At 36.5% G+C, this 15577-nt stretch overlaps 1 protein-coding gene across 9 annotated transcripts in view; it reads left to right on the forward strand.

Moving 5' to 3' along the window:
* The first annotated feature begins 253 nt into the window (after positions 1–253).
* Positions 254–15577, forward strand: part of KMT2E (lysine methyltransferase 2E (inactive)) — a 62963-nt gene continuing 47639 nt past the window's right edge. For 3 of the 9 annotated variants that reach the window (XM_080345417.1, XM_080345410.1, XM_080345421.1), the window contains exons 1-2: positions 304–545; positions 8072–8131. The gene's annotated coding sequence lies outside the window, so the exon portion shown is untranslated. The other 6 variants (XM_080345415.1, XM_080345416.1, XM_080345418.1 and 3 more) reach the window with 6 other exon arrangements.

The following is a 15577-nucleotide window of genomic DNA, read 5'->3' on the forward strand; positions in this document are numbered from 1 at the left end:
TCTGGTGTCTCGGCCGCGCCCAGACCCGCGCCGTTCGCCGTAACGTGCAAACCGCTGTTGCAAAATGGACACTGAGGGCTCGGCGGGCGCAGACTGCGCTCCAGCCCATAAGCAAAATGGCGGCTGTTTGGCTTCGCCTTGGTAACCCTGCCCCTGCCAGGCGGGGCGGGTGAGCCCCGTGCAGTGGGAGGGAGGGGAGAGCCGACGCCATTTTCCCAGAGAGAGGCAGTGACATAGAAGGGAGCGTAGGAGGCTGAAAGGAGGGAGACACGGGAGCAGCGGCGGCAGCAGTGGGGTTTGTACATAGGTCCCAAGGCAAAGGCGCTTCCGAGCTGGTCCCTGTAGGGTTCTGAGCACAGAGCTAGGTTTGGGGGGAGGGGGGGGTCTCCTCTTTCTTTCCCTTTTCTTTCTTTTACCAGAGCCTGCTGGGGGTTCAGTCCTGCCTAGAGTAGGGATATCCGCAGTGGGGCTGTTGCATTGTTTTGGTTGGGATAGAGAAGGGGCTCAGCTGAGGGGTCCTGCTGCCTGGCCTGTGACCATTACAGGTGAGTATTCGGTTATTACCAGCGTATTCTGCTGTGGGTGCTTGGGGGGGGGAGGGGGTGGCAAAATGGGAGTGAAATGCGACGGGAACGTCTCCTTACCTCCGCTACGAGTATAGCTCCCTTCCATCCCGAAATGGGTTTAAATTCTGTTTAAGTTGCCTTTAATTTGCTTTTCTTTTTGTGAGGTTTGGTTAAAAAATGGCAGGCTGTCGCTATATCTTGTGAATATGGCGGGTTACTGTAGCTGGAGGAGCTGAGGAGAATTTTTTGGCAGTTATGCCAGATTTATGCATTATGCTTGGAAAAAGAGCCAAGAGAGGCTATTATGTGACAGCATATGCTTCGTTAGACTGGTGGTTTTATGAACGGGTTTGTGTGTTATTGGGGCTGCGTATTGAGTTTTATGAAGGTGAGGGAAACCCATTCTCTTCCTCCATCCTGTATATTTTTGCTTTGTGGTGCTAAAATGGCTCGTTATAGGCCTAATCTCTCTGCCTTCCACACCCCCGCCTCCTTTCCTCCCTCCCTGCTAATATCTCTGCTCCATGGTGTAGCCTGGACAAACGAAAGCAGTCCTCAGGAGTTTCTTTGCCAATTTAAAAGGGGATCATTCTCTCCACCCCCTTTCTTGAGGTTGTAAGTAGTTATATTGGTGCATCCCTTTCTTGCTTTAGTTCCTGCAGCCGGTATCCGTGTTCCTTGGGCGGCATATTTCAGTCTTTTTCTTAAAGAAATAAATTTTGGTAGGGCAGACCCTATTGCTGCAGACACAGGGAGGAGAAACAAACGGTTCACTGTTTAGTGCTAAATAGGGTGAGAAACATAATATAGCTTGATTTATAAAGGTCCTGTATTCCCCCATACTCAGCCATTAGGGAATGTGCAGTGGCTAAAATCCCTGAGGTCCCCAAAATGGTACGTACTACGTGTCATTAAAAGCAGAAGTTTAGTGCTGCATCTAGATTTAGGAATGTTTTCGTCCGTTTATTTACAGTATGTTAAAGGAATAATAACGAAACGTTTTTGTCATTCAGGGCTCAGATCAGAGAAAAGAAACAGATATCCATGGGTGTACTTCTAATGCATGACTAATTGATTATAATCACTATACTTCTAGAGCTGCTTCTCAAAAAATGTGAAGCAAATTTTTTAATTTCCCTCTTTTGTCCTTTAGAGATTCTAAAAATGGCGGCCTCAGGCTGATGTTGTGGTAATCTAATCAGCTCGGGTCCTCCACACCCCATGCAGTGCGTTTGTCTGCAGCGTATTAGAGTCTTATTAGGTTTAAATGAAAAGACTGTTCCCTCCAAATAATGTACAAAACATCTCTTGACTTTACTGCAATTTAAAAATGCTGTGTTCCAGCTGATTAATTTTATTGGTTATGTGTGTGAAAGGCAAGTGAACGAGACCACTCTTGTCGGGGAGGAGGGGGGTGGAAAGAGGTAACAGACTCGAGCAGCTTCTTTGGAGGGGTGTGTATAGGTTGCTGTAAGGTAATATGTATGTCGGTTTAACGATTTGGAAAAGCTCCTGTGTTTGTCATAGATACTGTACATCTGTCTATCTTGTTAATGACATAAAAGCAGTAATATTTATCAAAATAAGTAGTGAATTAAGATCACTAAAACAGCTAAATTCTTTGTGGAATCACGTTTGTGACCATCGTGTTCACCTTCCAGGAAATACCTTTGCTGGACATTGGGGTAGTAATTCAATGTATTCATAGTCTGTGAATACTAAAAGAATTTAATACTTACAGAAATAATGTGTACGAGATTATAACCTGTTACTTTATTAAGATGCAGAATTTCTTCTGCCACCACGCAATCCTGGTGTTACATTTTTTTCCTTCAGTTTATTTTGTATATTGCTGTATAAATTGTGTATGTGGTAATACACATACAAATACTGAGGGAAAGTGCAGTCCCTAACCTCTAATTTTTTTCCTAAATGAAATATGAACCTTTTAGTATCACCACTATAAATATGTTCGAGTGGGGGGAAGGGAGGTCACAAGGATTTATTATTTGGTACTTGGTGTAGTATAGTCTGATACAAACTATGGAGGCTGCAAACTAAATGTTTTAAGCAATTAAAAAAAAAAGTCACTTTTTTTGCTTTTTTGTATGCCTGTTTTTAATCTTGTCCTTGGATTAATGAGGTATGAATTCCTATTCTAGTATAGCTTTGGAACCTTCTGGATTTAAACAATCAAAAGCGCGGTATTGAAATGGCAAAACTGTCTTCAGTCTCTGAAGAATTTTAGCTTAGGTACCGTTCAGAAGCACAGATATGTGGTTTAAGGTATGCCTGAAGTTGAACAAGAGTTTTAGAGTGTTGGTAATGTGTACCTCTCATGTGTTTTGAGGCCAGAGGCTGAGTGATTTCACCCACCAAGTGATGCGTTAATAGTCTAGTACTGCATGCTTCCATCATACCTTCTTTATAGATTTGAGATTTTTTCCTTATAAGCCGTGTGTTACTCTGTAAAAAGTGCATGAATAAGATTCTGAGAAGTGTATGTATAGGACTTTTTGGAAACTTTTTGCCTTTTTCTTTCCTTTCCTTAGATTTAAAGCTCTTGAGAGTAGTTTTTTTTAATGTTATGACTTAGTGCTACACAGCTCTGCAGTCTGAACTCCATGGCCTCAGTCATGTTCTCAAGCAGGCATCTGATTAAAATAAAATAATTTCATACACTTTACAAAAAGTATTCTTGGAGGTGAAAAGTAAAATAAACCCAAAGATTGGAATACTCACAGTCATATTTTACAGCTTGTCTTTATAGATTGCATATTTTATGCACTGAAAACCTCTTGGGAATTTTGACATCTTCCAGAGTTTTCCTGTATGAGTTCTAGTGAGTCAGTTTGCATTTGTGACTCAGTTTCTCCATTTGTAAAAACAGATCTGTGATCTTAAAGAGACAATATTACAAAGGAAATTCTGCCTTTATTTTTTAACGCTGACATCGATGTGTTAAAGCATATTCGTAAAAAAAAAAAAAAGAAATACTCCACACGAATAAAAACTTCTTGAAAGAGGGAAGGTTAGAAATAGAAATCTAAATTTCTTTTTTTTTCAAGAGACATTTCTGATATACAAGCATTGTGTTACAAATGCACGACTACAGTTCTAAAACCATTTATGTATCTTCAAGCTTTACATATCTGAAGGGATAATCTGTTTAACTGTCACTTAGCCTTTTGGGTAATGTTTTTTGCCACATGGGAGATTTCAGAGGGGAAATAATACTAACTTTTTAGACTATATGTAGGGAAACTTTCTCTTAGCAGCAAAATTCAGATTACTTTCAGGAGTTGCATTACCTCATATCTTTGGTACAGTTTCTAACACACACAACTGTTAATATTCTGCAGGAAATCAACAGAAATACAGAAGAAATCAGTGTCACACTGAAGGCTACGGTGTCTCTCTAGTCCTATTCTCCATTTGATTTAAGGACAGTCTTAATTTTGCATACTTGGTAATACTAATTTTAGTAAGGACTATTTGTGGGACTTAGTTAAGGGGTGGTGTATGTAATTGTAACATTGTTCTAAATAGATTAAGATAAATGATGGTTTGATGAAGGTATTTTGCTGTTTTTGTATAACATTCTAGCAAAATTGACTAAGGGGATGTGTAGATTGGCGAAGACATAAAATAAACCTCAATTTGGGCTTCTAGAGATGTCCTAAGGAGGTCCATCTGTGTTATTGGCCTTGTGACTTTCATAGAAATGAGCATTTATGAGTCTCTCAAAAGCAGATTTTGCTGGACAGTGTTTTTGGAACAGGTACAGTGTTTAAATGTTTCCACTGTGCAAATAGTAGTTTTGATTTATTGCTAAGAATGAAACTTAAGGCATCTCGGGGCGGGGGGAAAGTTTTGGCATATATAGAATGCGGATTAAAAAAAAAAACATTCTTTCAAATTTTGGATTATTTGAAATATTGATTGCAGTGGGCTTTTGAATGGCAAGATGGGCAAGATGAATATTTCTAACTACGTCAGGGTTCGCATTTTCTTACCAACCAAAGAATTGTACCTACAAAAGATAACCTAGTCTCTTTGAGGATCCACAATTCTGCTCGTGACCTTCATGCGACAAAAAAAGCCTGCTATAATTGCGTTGAAAGACAAAACTGTTGTTACCTTTAAGGCATAACAAATGAGTTATTTAAAAGAAACCTTGTCAAGGTTCCATACACTTGCTGGGAGATACTGAGATTATTTTTAGTTCCTCCTACAAAACATATTAATGTGGTATTAATGAAACAGGCAAGATTTTAAACTCTTCTGGTTGTTAGAAAATTTTAATGGTTATCTGTAAACCTTTAAAGATTATTTTGTTGTACAAAGTATATATACTTTTTAATATGCCTAAGCGCTTTCTCGTATTTATTTTTTTAATTAAAATAATGGGTAAGAACTATGGTAAATCACAATGTCCCCTCAAGTTAGATGTTTCAAAATTATAAATGAAGAATATATTGAAGTGTCATGCAGATTGCATTCAGTGCAAGTAAAATGTATTTGTTTTGCATATTTTGTTGAAAGGGTGCTATCTCTCCTTTCACGTGATAATTCATGCGCTGCTTAGATGGAGATACAGTGTCATAAAACTTAGGTGAGACTTGCAAGAGACCAGCAGTTTTGCAAATCAGGCTAGGTATGGGAATGCCAAAATAGTATTGATCCTAAGTTTAGAATTTAAAGCTAACATTTTCAATATGTGTAGATATTAAAGGTTGTAGTGCAGGCTCAGATTTAGAGAAGCTTTTTGAAATTTTATTCTCATTTATAGTTGTGTTTTGTGTATTGTTTTATGCCATCATCATCTAGGTAATCATTCACTTTTATATCTGTATCTCAAAAATAAATTACCATGAAGTTCAAAGACAAGACGATAAGACTAGATTTTAATGACTTTATTGTACTTCATATTACAGCTTCAGAAGGAGGATCTATAATCTCTTGTTGGTTATTTCATCAGTCATAGAAAGTGATGAAATTAATATCCTATACTAACAAAGTGAAAGCTTAAAATGTATAAAGGATGGTAAGTTTGGATATTTTACCTTGAGGAGCTCTGAATATTTAAATGGCTTTGCTGTTAATTACTCTTTAACTCTTCTAACTTGGCTGAGTCTAAAGATACTTTTTCCTGTAACAGTGGATGATGCTCTTAACTTGGCTTGAGTAGACAAAAGGAGCTAACTCCTCATTAGTATGGTCATAATGGGGCTGTGTTTAAAACCACAGCACAAGTTAGATGATATTCCAAGTCTAGACAGTTAATCCTGTCTTAACTGTTGGCTTAAAGAAACTTTTCCAATGAGGAGTGCTTTTAGTAGGTACTACTTAAACTGAAGGTGAAGATTTGAGAGTTACAGCCACTTACTTACATATCTTTAGGAAGATGTAGGGAGACTTCACCTCTCATTTGGTTTCCAAACTTGTATTTCTAGAACTGTGAAAGAAACATGAACACTTTTATATAAAACTGATAAAAAATATAGTAGTTATTTTGCTGGTTATAAGGATAAGGATCCTCCCTCAGATGCTTTGCCATGTAATACAGTTAATTGCTGGGTTTTTTTGGTTAGAGTAGAAATGCTTCTTGGGAATCTTCAGTATCATTCTGCATTTTTTCAATGAATGGCTGTAGTGGTTTTTTATAATGTTCATTCTCTACTGTTTCTTTCTAATCATATCTTCTGTACTCGAAGCAATAAAAGACAAACGGCATCTTCTTTTTTTTTGATCCCTTCTGTGTGGCAGTAGTATTGAAAGTTAAAAGCTGCGTTTTATGATTCCATTGCCAGGCAGAATTTCTTTGTTGTGCTTATTCTAAGATGATGTGTTCCATATTTTTATTACTACAATTAAAAATACATTCTGAGATCTCCTTTGAAAACACAAAGATATGAAGCTACAAATCTAAATTTCGTAATGCAAATCAGTCAATACAGTTTTGGAGGAAAATCGCAATTGAAAATCAAATGTTTTTTGTTTTCTTGAAAGTAGGAAAGATCTTTTGATCTTAAACCTCTGTATTTATTTGGTTGTCCTTGAACATGTCATAGTTGCCTCCATCTCTTTTTCACCGTCTCTTGCCCTCTTCTTCCCAAAATCTTAGTAAAGAGCATTGAAAAATTGCCAGGTTGTTACAGGGAAATATAGTCCAAGTTGAACTGTAGCTGGAATTACGTAAGAGTTCTTCTAAGTGCTCTAAAGAATTATTAAAGTTTCTCTTTGAAAGAATGCAACTTTCTTACTTGTGATAAGATTCCTAGGCATAAGCATAGCAATCGGGTGAATGTATACAAACTGCTTCCACAAGTAGAAGTGCTGTTGTACTATTCATGTAAGTTAAATGCCACTGATAAGACAAGGGAACTAGTTTTTGGAATCTGCCAAAGTGAAAACATGTCAAAATAGAAATTTGCTCAATGTCAGATTTGAACTAAGTCAAAAAGAATTTGCTTCTTGTGTAGTAGCTATCTAATATTTACAGTAGATTCCAAGGTCTTATTTAGCAGTATTAAACAAACTTGAATTACTTTGATGTCATGAAATCAGCAAAATATGTTGATTGTTGAAAGCAATACCAGTATGTATTTGTAGCCATATGTCTCCCCCCCGCCAAAAAGCCACCTTGGAAGGAATGTTGGGCCTTAAGATTTAGACTTTCCAGTGACTGAATCACCACGAGGTATACTGTTAGTTTTAATAAAAAATAAATATACTGAGCCCTTAAAGTTGTAGATGAGATTTAGAGACTATTCTTACAGTGTGTAGACTATGTGTACTTGCAGAAACACTTTATTATTCTTGACAAACTTTCCAAAATATAACAACTTAAGGTAATGATATTTTCTTGGAGAATAATTGCTAAGTCACAGGAGTGTTGTAGAAGTTTAATCAACAGTTACTTACAACTTTCTGATAGATAAAAATGTTTACAGTAAACCAGCTGATACAAGGAATGACTTAAAGCCAAGATGTTTTTACTGAGAAACTACTTTATTTGTTATCTTAACTTTTGAATTTATGTTTAAGGGAATTTTATATCTCAGTTGTATTATATACTAGTGTTAGGTAGCTAGTATATACTTCTCCAAGCAATAAGCAATATTGCTATCAAAAAGTTATTTTTTGTCTCGCTCTTCTTCGTATACTGTACTTGTTTTGTATTTTATAATTCCTTGACTCTTCAGCTCAAGTAATTGATCATTTTTGAATTGATAGGCCATTTTGTGGGTGGTTTCTTTTAAAAGAAGTATGGCAGGTGTTTAGTAATTTTACAGACATCAAGTGATTTGCAGCTGATTTTCAATTGTGGGGGTCGATTTCTGTAAATATAAAACCTAAAATCTGTAAGCATGGTGTTTTTCTGTGTATGTCTGCTTACTCTTTCTTTGATAGATTTCTGTTCAGTAACATAATTCTTGTTCTTTCTGTAACTGCATTTACCTTTACTTCCCTTCTACCACTCATTCTTTTTCTCTTCCTAGTCCGATATTTTGTCTAACTTCTACTGAGAGAAGAAAAAAAGGAGTGAAGAGAGAGAAGAGGTAAGGGGAAGTGTTCCATGTTTTAAGGGACTGGCATAAATATTGGAGGAAGAGAGCTCACTTTTCATCACTTCTTCAGGAACACACAAGAAGGGCATTCTTGGGCCAGGTAGTAAATGGAAGGTAGTCTGTGGCCAGTGGAAACTAGTTCTTTATGATGGAAACTTCGGTAACTGACAGACTGATTCTGGGCTTATGCTTAAAAGGGCAGCTTTCTTTCCACTGACTGGCATTAGTGTAATGCATATAATGACCAGTATACTGAAGAATTGATAGTTACATTGTGGAAACTCAAGTTTTTATGCGTTAATCTGGAATACCATGGAGGAGGCAAAGTTTGTTTTATTATTTGTTCTAGATCCCAAACTCAAAGCCAATTAATGACGTTTGGCTGTCATTCCAAACATGACTGAGATCTTTGTTGAATGTGGAGTCCTGTACTTACTGTATCAGGATGTTCTTAAGTATGATAATGAATTCTTTGCTGTACTTAGTTTTGCTCTGTATTGGCACTGCATTAAAAGCAATGTAGGAGGAGGAGCCTTACTCTGTAGTTTGGCTATCATAACTGTGTTTTTCTTACACGAATTGGTCTGATGACCAGTAGGCCTCTGTCAGTACAACCAATAACTTAAAAAAAACCCCAAATTTGGTACAGTTAGGAACTTAGTACCCTTGAGATCTCTGAAGCTTAGTGAAAATCCAGAAGGGGATGGAAAGGGCCAGGTATGCACAGTGTCCTGGGAGAAGCAGGGAGAGGAAGAATCATGACTTCAGTAATTATCTGTTCTCTGTACTGACGACTGTCAGGTGTGTAACTCCAAACTGGCCATAGCACCAGAGCAGGTGGTTGGTTTTAGCTTTGTTTTCTTGTCTTGGGGTTCGCGACCGACAGGGCATATGAGGAGGAGGTGAAGTGAACCTGGCTGCTGACAACACGTAGATCAATGTGGATGGCATAGGAGGTTTCTGAGGGGCTTGTAGGTGAGGCCAAGAGCAGTTAATATTGTGATGGCAAAGATGTTGGTGAAGATACTGCTATGAGAGGGATGTAGGGAACCTTAGGTCAGTGGAAGTGTTTTGGCACAGACTACAAATACATAGGAAACTTTTTTTTTTCTTTTAAATAGTTTCTTCTATGTGATTTGCAGGAGTTGGTCATTAATTGGTCCTAATTTGTATATTTGAGTGTGCCTGCTGTGTCTCACTTCTACCAACTCCCTTTTTTATCTCTGCACAAATTTGAAGTAGACTGTCAGCTTTTCAGTTAGGTTACCATTAGGTTAGCAAAGAGCAGTAAAGGTCTGAATTTGAACTCATAGCTGTGTCTTAAGCCTGCATACATCATACTGCAGTGGTTTAACATTTGGAAGTTGGATATCCCTTCTGATCTCTTAGCAAAATCTATACCGTGGTGGAGCATGTTGGGGGAAATGAGCAAGAACTTCCCTGTGGGTAAGATAAGTCATTTGGTCATATATTCTGCTCCTAGATCTGATTAAAGATGTGTTATCTGCTTAGAAACAGACAGCAATAAATAAGTTGAAAGATTTCATTATATGTATTTATGCTGCCTACGTATATGCTGCATATATTTTTTCAGATTACTTTCTGTGTAAATACATATGTATATACACACACACGCTCACATAGAGTAGTTTGCTATTTGAAGGTTATCTAGAGTATACAATCAAAATGATCAGTTTCTATCACTAGTTTTCCAAATAACCTAACTGTTGTATAGAGAAGAGCAAGTGCTCAGAGCAGTAGCAGAAAGCAGAAATTTAGCAAAACATTTGATTTTTTTTTAGTGAAGTCTTTAAATGTTTTCTCCTGTCTCCCAATTAAACAACCAACCTCAAACAAACAACAAAAAGACAAAAAAGAAAAACTCAACAAAATCCAAACAACCAATCCCCACAGCTCCTTCAATTTATTAAGTAAATTAAAAAAAAAAAAAAAAGGGAAAAAAAGCTTGTAGGCAGGGAAGCCAAGTAGGAAAGCTCATTTTGCTGGCTCTGTGACAGTGTAGTACAGTAGTTTATATACTGGATTTATGGACTACAACACACTGTATTGACAGGACTTTTTTACTTAGAAATTTATCCTATGTAGATCGTGTTAGGGCATAGGTGTATCAACTTTTCTTAGGTACATACATTCTTTGGAATTTCTTTATAGAAAGGGTGGTTCCCATGACCACAGATTAAAATTGTTGTCCTGTAGATCTGAAGGAAGGCATGACAAGAATTGCTTTTGCTAATGATTGCAAAATGTTTATACACACATGATGTAATCAGGGGGAGGGAAGAGGAAAATATTTAGATTGCATGCTTGATAAAAGGCAACTTATGCATAGAAGATTTTTTTAAGGTATTTGTGTTCTAAATTCTGTTTTTCTCTCTTTTTTTTTTTTTTTTTTCTTTTCCAGTGTATGCATTAGGCTTGATTTGTTGTCTCTCAATTACAAGGTACATAACTATGTCCCTGTGTGCTGCATCGAATACCAGCACTTCAAATCTTTTTTTATCCACCTCCTGTTTAGGAGGAAGGAAAGTATCGGCACACCTGGTAGAATATTTTCCCTGGTATAGCAAGAATCAAAGAGAATATTACATTTTGGTCATCTGTCTCTCTTGCCTGAGACGATTTGTGTGAACAACTAATACCAGGATCAGCAGAAGTCAGCAGAGGTCTGAAAGCAGTAGTATGATCTTGGAGATCTTTGTATCTTGCCTGAAAGACCCTGTTGAGATGGGAAGCTGTAGTTAGTTTCAGAGTGATCCTGTGTAACTCTGGAGACAACCTGGACCCACAGTAGCACGAATTTTCTACTGGGAGCAAATAGAAGTTGGAGTTTTGGTGTGGCTTAGTGCTGAAGGAGTACAGGTAGATTTCTTTTATGTTCAGATTGACTTGAAGCTAAATGGAATTAGCATCTTGTGCTGGTTGAACTGAAAGGTCTTGCTTGACTCAAGACAGTCATGCAACTAGTTTGTGTATTTTACATCTGAATGATTTTTACCTGTAAGTCTGGTAACTGTTCTCTACCCCTCCTCTTCTTCCTTGGTCTTTGCATGAGTAGAAGATAGACTGTACAGATCACTTTGTTTCAGCAATTTAATCTGCTTGTTCCAGCAAGCTTCAGGTTGATTCCCTTAGATTTGTGAACATAATTTAAAAATGAATCTTTGTTTACTGTGTGTATTCTGATACTTAAATACTGCTCCAGGAAATTGTTACTACATTTTTGCCTGTAGTCAAAGGGTGGGAGGGAGGTAGTTGTTTTACCGGTACTCTTAGTTTAGCAAAAGAGAGTTTCTTCTGTACTTGTGCTCAGGGGAAATAAGCTTGGCTTAAGCATGGGGTGAACTGCCCATTTCTCTATAGGCTGGGAAACACATGCTGTAAATGGTCAGATGTTCAGGAGTGAGAGTTTTTCTCAAAAGCTTCGGTTACTCAGCTTACTAAATATGGGTAATTTATCACTTTTACTTTTTACATATTTTGTAATATGTAGTTTAAATTATATCCTTTTGCCTGTAAGGAAAGACAGTTGGTGTATGTGGATAGGTTAGAAGGTTTTGCCTTTTTTTCCCCTCTAGTTAGGTATATTTTGTATAGAGACCTTGTGAAGAGGCAGAGCAGACACAGTATAGAGATGATAATTTGGTTAGAATATTAATCTTTCTGTAGTGACATTAGTCAAGGACTTTAAAGTTGTATGCAGTAGTATGAAATCTAAATAAATAATTATCTTAGGACTAGCACACTTTCCTCTCATGAAATACTCAGCCTAGTTATAGGCTAATCTAACTATAATTAGATTTTTTTTTTTTTTTTTAAAATGTGTCTGCATTTAGGGAGGGAAGCCTTGGTAATTCTCTCTGCAAAAGCAGAGGTGGTGAAATCCCCAGGTCTTGAAACATCTAAACTATGTAACTACTTTTTCTTTTTAGTCTTGAAATTGAAGATGGGTGGTGACTGAGAGAGGCAATTGCCAGAAAAAAAATATTGAGGAACTTCAGGTTTATATTAAAGTCATAAAAACAGGAACAAAAAGATTCATAATTTTTGTAATGCTTAGTTATGTAAGGAACTCGAACTGATTTAGTGATCAATTTACTAAAATTATTGCACCTTTCTTTGAATTCTATTCCTAACTTTTATAGTGGATTTTCTCCATAACTTTTAAATGCTCTTTGTCTTTAGCATCTATCACATGACAAGAGAATCTGGAAATTGATTTATGGGGAAGGAGAGACAAGGAATAATGACACTGTGTGTGTGTAAAAAAGCTGACAGATGTACTAAGAAGAATAGCAAAATCAGATTTCATTAATTTTTTTTCCTCTTGGTTTTTGTAGCATTAGGGCTAAATGTGGATTATACAAACAAAACCCCTGCAAACATATGAAAAAAAATCTATCTTGTATTTATATTATATTGATACATTGATTTATTACATGTACTGCCACCACCTGTTATCTTTGATTTTTATGAAAAGTTTTGCATCGGCACACCCAGCTGTATAGGTTCTAGCAGGCTTCTTCGTACAGATTTTTCTTCCCTCTCTCTTCTTAAAAAAGGCTATATGTCTTGCAGATGTGAGCTTGCAGTGTAGCATATAACCATGCGACTTGTACCTTTCCCATTACAGCAAGTGCTGTTTTGTTTCTTCTGGTTTGAAAAATATACTTGATTATTAATGAAAATAAAGGTAAGTCAGAGTTCTGCGATCAGTTTTTTATTGATACTTTCTGTTCGAATGTAAGTACTGGGAACTTGGTGTCTGAATATAAAAGAAAATGCAAGTAAAAAACAGACGAACAAAAAAACCCATAAAAACCAAAAATAGCAAACAAAAAAAACACACTTACATGGAAAATGCCATGAAAGAATTTGTCTGAACTCTTGATACTTAGGGAATGATTGATAGCTGGGATTATGAAACCTTGTTGGAGTCATCTGGACAGTTTGGCTAGACTTCAAGTTCTTATTTTTCAAGTATACTTTCTGTCTAGGTGATCTATCATCTGCTTGTTTCCTGCAACTGTTTTGTATAGCTTTTGTTTGTCCTATAAGAAGCAAGTCGAAGGGGGGAAAAAAGACATACTGATAAAGTAGGCCTGGAGATCCTTTCTGCTAACATCTGATCATAGCAACTGGTTTTCATTTTGAAAGTTTGGATCCTGTAGGATTAGATTCAGAAATACTGATTTAATTTGAGAAGGTTACCCATTTACTTTCTGAGTCAAGAGTTGAGTCCTCTGTTTTTTGTTTCCTTTTTTGTGTTTTGTTTGGGTTTTGTGTGTGTGTTTTTGTTTGTTGTTTTTGTTGGTGTGTTTGGTTTTTTTACCTCCTCTGTGTACCAGTGAAAAAGTGAAGATTTTCTTTTGCTGTCACACAATTGATCTTAGAAGGACATGGTAGAAAGAAAACATGTGGTCTTTGTTAGACCACAGAATAACGTTGTGTAAGTAGAATACCTCGGGGATAATATGTAACTTATTTTCTGTTGTTTAATGCATAAATGATGTTCTTTGTACAAAGCCATGCAGATTAATACTTTGGAATGTATTGTGCTCTTGTACTTCTCTTATTACAACACAGTTCATTAAAAAAAAAATAGTGTTTCTGGTGTCATAAGCGAAGTGAATCCTGAGAAATGTGGTGAGGCTTCAGATATTAAGTCAAAAAAGCTCCTGTATATTCTCTAGAGAGAAGAGCAGCTACTCCAGAAAATGTAAACCAATGGGATTGAATGGTCAAGTGTAATAAGCTTCTTACAGGAGGTTGATCTTGCACAAGATAAATGCTTTAACCAGACTGAACAAAAAGTGTCTTGTTTTTTAAGATAAAAATTGTATTATTAGGGCAAGAAAAACTTCTTAACTGCAGTTAAATAAAAGCAAAGATTTGTAAAATAAGGAATGCATCTTCATATAATAAAGCTGTGCTGGCAGGGTGACAATGAAGAAAATCTGATGACTCTAAGAAATTGTCAAAATTCGTAAAAAGCTTGTAGTGTATAATCACTGAAAGAATAGAATGGGCCCTGGCAAAATCAAAGGTGCTCCTCTGTTGAGATGAAGGTGTAGTAGGTCAGCTACTTTGCCCAATAAAGAGCTGATCAGTGAACTTTGAACCAGCAGGTTTTGTATACTACTTTTTAACTATATGATTGAAATTAACTGGATGAACTAGTATGGTCTTTCTAACTTGAAAATTCATGTACTGCTTGAAGAAAGGTTTTCTTAAATAGTAAGTTGTGTATAATCTGCTTGGATTATAGGAAGACTTCTTCTCTAGCATCATTCTTTCCATTCTTCCTGGCCAATTATTTAAGTGAAATGCACCTATGAAAACAGTTTCTTAGAATTGCCTCTGAAAGACTGTCAGAGTTCTGAAAGAATAATGACTTCAAAACGATGGCTCCTTGCAGAAATTGGAAAGTACCATATTATGATAGCAGATAGTATTTTATGACTCATTAACATATCAAGCTTCAAAGGATAAGCAATCACTTTTAAGATGGATAAGGAAGAAATGTCCCCAGTAGTCACATTATTTTCTGTTCTGATCTTTGCAATTTTTGTAGTACAATCCAGTAAAAATAATGGGAATATTTTAGTGTGTCATGACAATACTTCTCTTTCTGACATGATGGAAAGTAATTATTTTCCCTCATGCCAAGTCTGACATCACTGTGGTGTTCATCTTTGGAGGGCTTATAAGGTCACAGTTCTGTAGTAAGTGGGCATAATGTAATGAGTTTATCTTGGGTGTCCCCCTGCCCCATGGCAGAAATTCACTGAGGATAGCTACTCATAAATAATGAGCTATATTTGTTTGAATTAACTTGTCTGTGTACGTATTGTGAGTTGGCGACTGCCTCCATTCTTATATACTTAATGATAGGCAGAGGCAAAAGCATTGCAGGATTTTGTGTGTGTGGTGAAGACCTGAAACGTTAAGGTGATAAAAATCAATGAAGTATTATAGTATTACTATAATGTTCTGCATTTTTTTAGATGGAACAAATTCTATTCAGTGTTGTTTGGCCAAAAAAAAAACAAAACTCAAGTCTCCAATTTTATTCAATGTAGATTGGTCTTCTAGAATTTTTGAGTAAATTCTGGCTAAGGCTTAAAGATATATTTCAATAGTGTGCCATAAGGTAATAACTTTTTCTTGGATCTGTCCCACCCCCAGCTTACCTTTTTTTTTTTTTTTAGAAGAGTGATGATGTATTTGCTTCATCAGAGTTTATGATGTTAACTGGACAATGCGTCAGCAATTAATTTTCAATCCATACGCAGCTTTAAGAACATTAATTGGTGTGTTTATCTGCATTACTTAATCAAACAACACCACCACCACACACCAAAAACCCAGACACAAACAATACCCCCAACAACCTGAATTTCACTTGATTCTCAGATT

Source organism: Nesoenas mayeri (genome assembly GCF_963082525.1).
Source record: "Nesoenas mayeri genome assembly, chromosome: 1".
Taxonomy (NCBI): Eukaryota; Metazoa; Chordata; class Aves; order Columbiformes; family Columbidae; genus Nesoenas; species Nesoenas mayeri.